Source organism: Falco punctatus (genome assembly GCF_963210335.1).
Source record: "Falco punctatus genome assembly, chromosome: 5".
Classification (NCBI taxonomy): domain Eukaryota; kingdom Metazoa; phylum Chordata; class Aves; order Falconiformes; family Falconidae; genus Falco; species Falco punctatus.
In genome coordinates, this window is record NC_137584.1 from 89,918,619 (window position 1) to 89,927,080 (window position 8,462).

Here is an 8,462-nt window from a genome sequence, read left to right on the forward strand (position 1 = left end):
GGGGTAAGGCACTCACCTTGTTTCTCGGGGTGACAGGAGCCTGGGGTGCCCTCAGGACTGAAGGACCGTCCCTCCCTCGCTGAGGTGCCCCAGGAGGGGGGTTCCAGGCAAAGGAGCCATCATGGTGCTGAGCAGCGGCTCCTTGCCAGCAGCACCAGCCCAGGTCTGCACTCGGCTCCGCCGCTGCTCAGGACCACCACGAGCCGGTGCAGCAGCTCCGCAGCTGACAGCAGCCACGAAGCTCCTCCCTTGGCCCAAAGCACTGGGAGATCGGGGCGTTGCGGCCGGGTGGGCACCAGCTTTCACTGCCCTGGCCCAAATACACGCCACGAGGGCAAGAAACACGCTGAAACGCAGCACCGAGGCAAGGAGGGCAGAGTGAAAGGCAGCCCAGTCCCACCGCACTCCCAGTGCCCTCGCCCAGAAGGGAGGATGCTCCCAGCCCCCAGCCCTGACCCAGGAGCGGAGGGACACGTGTCCCCCTCCCCACACCGGTGGCGGGGGCGAGCCCTGCCCTCGCAGCACTGCCAGCTGCCCCGCATCTCATACTCACCAGGGAAACCACATGAGGGAAAAGCCACTGGGGGAAAAACCACCCTCCTCCGGCCCCAGGTAGGACTTCACAGAGCTGCTCTGAACCACAGCCGAGACGGGTCCGTAGGGATGCTGGCTCCACGGCTGAGCTCTGCAAGGAGCCGCTTCTCCCTTCCCACTTCACCCCTTTTTTCACCTCCCTCCCGCTGAGCCCCCCCATCCCACTCACCTCCATCACTGGCGCTCGCAGGCTCCTCTCTCCGCCTGGTCCCTGCGCATCATCTGCCTCCTCTCCAGGCAGCTCCCTCCTTCCACAGCTCCTCTCGCTTCGGAAGAAACTGCCTTAGCAACTGGCAGCAGGCCAGCAGGATCATGGGTTTTTCCTCCAGCCCCCTCCTCCTCCTCCAAATAACGAGATGGCCAAGGAGGGGGCCGGGGCTGCAGGGCCCCGTGTGCTGGGGCTGTGGGGGCTGCGTGCGGCAGCGGGCTGGGCACAGCCACCCGCTCCCAAAACCTCTGTAACCAAGGCCCCAGGTACACCAGGTGCTGCAGGGTCACGGGGCAGGGAGGTTTCTGGTCCTCCTGCCCTCTCCCTTTTCCAACCGACATGTCCCCAAAAGCCAGCCAGTTCCTCCCCAAACACCTCCCGATCCAGAGCATCTGCCAGGAGAAGGCACATCGCGGGCAACAGGAGGAACACGTTTCAGATCGCCCGTTTCTGCAAGGATTTCCTTCCATTCTTCTGGCCCTGCTTACTCACCTCAGGCTACTCTCCCCGGACTCTTTCCTCTGCCGTTTCCTCTCCTTTTCCCCCTATTCAAGGGGCTTCCTCCCCCTCCCCGTTCCTCCTCTTGCCTTCTCTCCCTTGTGCAGTTTGGTGCCACTTGCTGCCTGTACATCTCCCTTCCTGGTGCGAGCGGGGATGACATGGGTTCTGTGCTTGTGCCAGGCTCTGCGTTTATTAGAAGGGGGGGGTGGGGGGTGGGGGGAAGCAAAAAAAAAAAAAAAAGCCACAGAAGGCTGGAAGTTTGCTAGCAGACAATACGCAGGCAGGGTAACAGCAGTCCCGCTTTCCCAGCACGGCTGCTCCAGTTCACTGCGCTGCGCAGCGGAGGTAACAGCCCAGTAATGCCAGTTCCTGCTGCCCGCTCCCGCCTGCCGGGGGTCCGCACTGCGGGGAGGCACGGAGGGATGAAACCCCCACCCCTCTGCTCTGTCCCCGCCTGCCCCAGCTGAGGGAAAGCCTGGGGAAGCAGATCTGCCCGATGTAACCTGGAATTAAGGGTGGGGGAGCAGGAGACTCCACCGGGAAAATTCCAGAGAACTTCAGCATGAGGGGCCACACACCCGGGGTGGGGGGCTTCTAGTCCTGCGGGTTTTCCTAGAGAGTGGTGCCACCAGGTGCATCCGGGCAGCTGGCTCGGAGCACGACGGTTTCAGGACAGGCGTTTTTAAGCACAGCCCTCTGCTTTCACACCTCTCGCCTCCAGCCAACGTCAAGGAGCTGCTTCTGCCGCCCTGCATGGGACCGGGGGTGCCCTCAGCCACTGACGGCTGCCCCCAGCTTGAGAAGACAAAGTTAACACCCTCATTTCAGGGCTGAGGAGCACCTACTGAACACCCACCCGGTACGTGCCTCCGTAGGGCGGCACAGACCACCTGGTGCGTGTGCCCCCCAGGCTGCCGGTGTGGACCCCTGTGAGTACAGCTGCAAGGACCGGGTTTAGGTTCCTTAGGGTTTGAGGAAGGTCTGGTGAGCCGAGCTGAGCTGCCAGACCTCAGCTTTCACTGGAAGCAGCAGCGACACCCAAACCCGCACAGGGGCTGCTGGCCAGCCCGGAGATAATCCAGCTCCAGCAGCAAGGCTTGATCCCAGCTGTCAGCTTTCATCCCAGGAGGGGCTTGGGGGTCAGGAGCAGCTCAGCTCCAGATCTCAGAAGCCTTTCAGGGGCTACCTCTGCATCCTAGTGGCCTCCACAAGCAGCAGCTGCTCTACCTCCTGCCCCCCCAACACTGTCAAACGGGGAGAAAGCAAAGCGCAGGGCCCCCCCCAGCAGGGACCGAGCTGGCCGTGCTCCGACAGCGCCACGGTCACGCTCCTCAGACCAGCCCCTCCCGTGACGAACCTCACGGGCAGCACACCGACTCACAGCCGCCTTAGCCAGGGAGGGAAAATGGGATTTTGCTGCTCTGGGAGCCAGGTTGCTCCCACTTTGGAAAGGAAAAGGGTTCAGGGAAGCAATAGGGCAGGGAGCTGGGGAAGAGCTGAGCTTGCAGTTTGCTCTTTTGGAGACCTCAGATGCAGGCGACAGCTCTGGCAGACACGATGCTGGCAGTGAAGCCACCCCTGTTTAGATGACCCCCCTCCCCCGCCACCACTTGGCACCAGCCTCAGATACAGAGGGGAAGCAGCTCAAAACACCACCTCCATCCCTCCAGCGTGACAGATCACCCCCAAACACTGCCAGCATCGCTGCTTGTTCCTGCAAACCCGGTTCTGGATGGTTACATTTGTCCTCTCCAAGCGAATAACCCTAATGCAACAACAACAACAACAACATCACCATCACCTAATCACCTCCTAATCACCTCTGCCACTCAAATGAGGTTATTGAAAAGCCTCAATTTACGGGTCAGGGATCACTGGGACACCCGGAATTACTTGCAGGAAGGAATATGATCACGGTTGGTACGTCCCTGTGGTGTGACTGGGCAGTGCCCGGTGCCCGGCAGGGGCTCCTGGGACAGCAGCGATACGGAATGACAGCCAGCACGTCCCTGAAAACCGCGAGCTGCTGGCAGACGCTGCCGAACAAAGCAAGGGCCAAAACGGGCCCAGTGAATCATCCGCTACCAGTTGGTTCAACCAGTTTGAAGTCCCGCACCCAAAAGCGAAGACAACCCTGGACTGTGTAATCCCAGGCGAAGGAGCGGGGGAGAAAGGGAGCGAAACGTGCTGGGCAGGAGGGACGGCTCTCCCGTCTGGCCCTGGGGGTGAGCTCGGCAAGGCGGCGAGTCCCAGCTTGCTCCCTCCTGCCAGAAACTGATTCCTGCCTCCCCTCCCACGCTGCGTGCTCCTGCCGAGACCTCCCTCCCGGCACAGCTGCCGCGTGCTCCCTCCCGGCACCCGGAGACCGAACGGGAGCCGAGACCACAGGTCCCCGTGGGGAGCAGAGGGGCAGGGGGTGAAGCCAATGAGACCAGGGAAGGAGAAGGGCTCCGAGGGCTCAGGGCTTGCCGAACTGAAGTGTCCTCAGAAGCGGGGGGAACGGGGGGAACTGGCCTTTCCACAGTCCACGGGGGCTGCTCCTGGTGGGCAGTGAATCCACTTGGCTCCGACTCGCTGCATTGCATGCCTCGACAGGAGTCAGGGCCAGTGCTCTCCAAAGGTGAGGATAAAAAAAAATAGTTAAAAAAAAAATAGTAAAAATAAAGATCGCCTGTCTCCAGTTAACCCCAGCCCTCCCGCCGGATTCAGAGCGGGCAGCACGAAGCAAACTCGGCTGCATCGCAGTTCTGGGGGGACAGCTGCACAAAGGGAAACCCGCACCCCCAGGAGCGCTGAACACATGGAGCCTGCTCTCTTATGCTGCTCTAAATGCTAAAAGGCCTTCAACTGAAAGGCATCACAATTTAAGCTTAAATTAGGATTTAAGATAAACAGCAGGAACAAAGCTATCGGGCCCGACTCCTTTCTCTCCAGCAGACCCGCACCAGGCGGGCAGGACCAACAATTTCTGGTTATGGTGTCTGCTCTGCAGGAATTAATCCAAACCTTCTCCGCACCAGCTCCAGCAAACCTCGTTGTTCCAGACTGCCCTGTGCCACCTGCAGGTAACGCACCCTGCTGCAAAGGGTTAAAATGACCCGTTCCGAACAAATACCTTCCAGTTATATATAATCTATCGCCCAGAGCAACTATAGGAAAAGCACATTTAAAATGTGGTTTTTGACTACGGTTAAGCCTGCAATGAGGGACTTTATCTTTTTTTTTGGTTGTTCTGCTCATCTTTTCGAAGCGCAGCTGCCCCCGAAGCCGAGCTCCTCTCTGCCTCTTTACAACAGCTCCGAATGCGACGTGTCCCCCGGCCCAGCTGTGTCCCCCCAGAGGTTAACGCGCCTTCCGCACAGAACACGTCCTGCAACCGCACATCGGCCAGCAGAGCCGATACCTGCAGCGCAACGAGAATAGAAGTCAGAAACGTGTTTTGTAAAACACTGCCTCCTTGTTAACCCGAGGGAGAAAAACCAGGCGCTGACTATCTCACGCAACCCTGAGAAGCATAATAATTTACCAACGTACAAACGGAGGGCTTAGCGGCAGCTGCACTACATAAACAGTCACTGGGGTGCTCTGAAGTTTCTGTCGGTATATGGTATATAAAGCTGGGTGAATAACTGATTTTTCAGTTTGCTGGCAATCCTGAAAAAAAGTTTTTTTTAAAAAATTCATTTGGGGTCAGACTGAAACAAATGTTTCACTTTGACTCTTCAGCCCTTTACAAAAGTTAGCTCCGAAGATCATTCGAAATGAAAAGTGGCTTCAAAGAGAAAAATCCCAAAGCCTTTCGTTTGGAAAATGCTGTAGCAAAGTAGTTTTTTTTCTTTTCTCTCCAGAAAAAAACCCCACAAACAAACCAACCAACTTTGGCAAATCAAAACAACTCATGATGTTTTCATTTTTCCAAAATTTGCTTTTTCTTTCCCCCCCTCAAGATTTTACCCAGCTCCAGCACAACCAATTTACATTCATAATAACTTCAACAGAGACATTAGTAATCCTGATGAAATACAGGCTTAAATAAAAGGTCTCAGCCACTGCATAAATGTCCCGAAACTGAAACCCAGAAGAAGAAAGTAAGCTACAAACCACTAAGCTTTTCTTGGCTTGGCAGGAGAATCTTATTAAGTCTCTGAATCGTATAGCCACAGATTTGGGACGTTGTAAAAATTAAATTAGTCTTACTTCTTATTAGCAAGGCAAGAAAGGAACCAGGAGATTATGATACAGCAACTGCTATTGTGAGCCAATTTTTCAGCGTGTTTCTGCTTTTCTCCTGTAAACCAACAATTAGCAGGCGTTCTCGCTGCTCTCATAAAGGCAGAGTTATTTTTAATCTCAGGATGCACGTTTCTGACTTTCCACTCAGCCCAATGCAGTTCAAGGATTCAACGCCGCGCCACAGCGAGATTCTCGTTTCACTTCCCCGCTTGTTTCATTTGAAGCCTGGGCTCACTCGTGCCTGTAGCTGCTTCTCTCTACGCGGCCGGCAAACCTGCGGGCCAGGGCAGCCCGGAGTTAAACCCTCGGGATACAGAGGAAGAAGAGGCATCCATGCACAGCAGTCCAGAGATGGAAAGTGGGATGGCCTCCCCCCTCCTGGTTTGCCTTTTGCCGGGAGTTTAATACTTGAGTTTAACGGCTGCTCGATGGCTCTGATGCCTTTGGGGACACAGGCTGGCCAGCTGGGACAGGAACAGTGCCCTGCACGTGGGCCCAGGGGAATAGATGGGATTTATCCAGATTTATCCACGTTTTCATTCAGAATACGATTGCTTCAGGTGCTGGGGAAGAAGTGGGAGCGAGGTGATGTGTTTTTAAGTGAAGCCGGGCTTTAGCAGAGCTCCCTTCGTAACTCCCAGCTCCCAGGCATCTCACCACGCTCCTCAATGGAAACGGCAGAAAGCAAAGAGCAGATATTCCAAACGTCACACCCAAGCCTGGTTTTAAAACAGTAGAAAAGAAAATAAAAGTGGTTTTCCTATTTCATAAACACAGAAGGACGGGTAGTGACAGTTTGCTGGAAATTATTTTAACAGCTCACAACGGAAAGCGGCTTTGAATCCAGAGAAATCCTTGGAAGAGAAAAAAACCAAACCAAAACACAAACCAAATCAAAGCAGAACTTGGACCGTCTCAAATCACCACTACACTACGAAACCATAGCCTTCCCAAGGGCAAACTCCAAAGCAATATTTAATGTATTTAATGGCCCAATACTTTCCATTTATCATGAGTTCATTTGAATACCGGAGTCCCCGCGTTACACTGCAGGCGGGTTTGATTTATTTATTTATTTATTTTTAAATAGCACCTTGAATCCCCAAACAGCTGGCTATCAGCACTACAGCAGCACGGCAGGGCTGGAGGCGAGCAGCACGGCACCTCCGCTCCGTAGGGCCATGGTGCTCCCAGCGGGTGAGGTGTGACGGGCTGTCCTGCTTGTCCATCCTCAGCTCTCCCAGGAAACACCACTCACAGGAGGGAGAAACCAGCCACGGCCAGCCCCGCTCCAGCCACGGCCATCTCCTCCAACCATCGCCACTGCTTCCAACCCTGGCTCCAGCCATCGCCACCTCCAACCCTGCTCCAAATGAGAGGAGCTGGAAATCCCTCCAAGAGAATGTTGCTCTTAGCCCCGCACACTCAGTGGAAGCCCAGGGAGCTCTAGCCCCGGATAGCTCCAGCGACCGCTTCTGTCCTTCAGCCAGACGACAGGACCCCATCCCTTCCTCCCTCCAGTTTACAGCACCCCACAAACACCCAGGTTTTACACAGCGCCTTGCTAGCCTGAGTTAAACGGAATAGGAAAGCTTGGCTCTGTGCAGGAGTATGGAGAGCTGGGCTTCCTGCACACCAGGACCTCTACAGCCCTTGGTCATGTCCCAGGAGGAGAGAGGAGCTCCGGGGAACTCCTGGCACACACCCTCCTGTCCCTTTGGACAGGCTCATGTTTACTCCTGGTTTCATGTCCCCTATCCCGAAGGTGCTGCTGCATGCCGTGCAGGGGGAGCAAAGGCACCCCTGGCTCCCAGTGTCCCCTCCAGCCTTTTGAATGCTGAGCTTTCCTCTTGTCACAGGTGCCCAGCCCAGGGCAAGCACGTACGGCCTCCCAGGATGGGCCAGAGCCCAGACACCCACCTCCTGCACCAGTGCCAGCCCCGTGGGTACCAGCTGCCCAACACCGACGTGGTGCCGCTGGTTCTCCCTTCAGCAGCGACCAAAGGGCTGAGGTTCTGCAGGTGCCCCAGACGCCACTGCAACGCCCAGCATCTCCCACACGCTGCCACAGCCTCAGCAGTGCACTCATGAGATGCCTCTGTACTGGACCTGGGCACCAACCTAACTAGCACCCAGCACCTGGCAGAATAATCCCAGCTGCACCAATGTCACACATACCTATCTATGGATCTAGCCGGTGCGTGCACAGCCATATATAACCACCTAGGATCATTACATAAAATCAGCTCCTAACAGCAAACTCTAGACAGGGAAAACAGTCTGGACAGCATGAATTTTACAAACAAAAGCAAATGCAAAATCCCTATTTAGACACTTCAGTTGAAGTGTTTTGCTACAGAAGCCAGTTTTGAATTTATCAGCCTCTTAAACCAACTCCAAAGCAGCAGGAAACAATCACGCTGGGACTGTAGCATCTCTCTTGACCCTGGCATTTGAGCCAACTCTCCTTGCAGGGAAAAGGGCACCTGCAATTCGTGAGCTGTGCTGCAGCTATGACAGCAGCCACGGGAGCCTTTTCCTCCCCCTCTCCAGTTAAGGGTTTCCCGCGTGCGCGTTTGTTTTGCAGAAGAGCTGGCCTACCTATGTCTTATTTTCATCTTTTCCAGCAGCATCGCTATTTTTGGGGAACCTACAGCAGCAGCAGGGTCCGCAGTGCTTTGTCAGGCAGGAGAGAAAAGCACGCCGCGTTGAAAGTAGAGCATGAACTCCCCTGCGATCCTGCCAGCGTTCCCTCGCCTGCCTCTACCTGTTTGGGTTGCTGAGAAGAAACTGGAACCTATTATCAGGCCTGCTCCTTTGTCAGGTGCTGCTTTGATGTAAATTCAACCATGATCAAATGTGCTGATGGCAGCAAACAGCCAAAGAGTAACAAACATGCAAACTGCACAGTGACCTGCAGAGATTA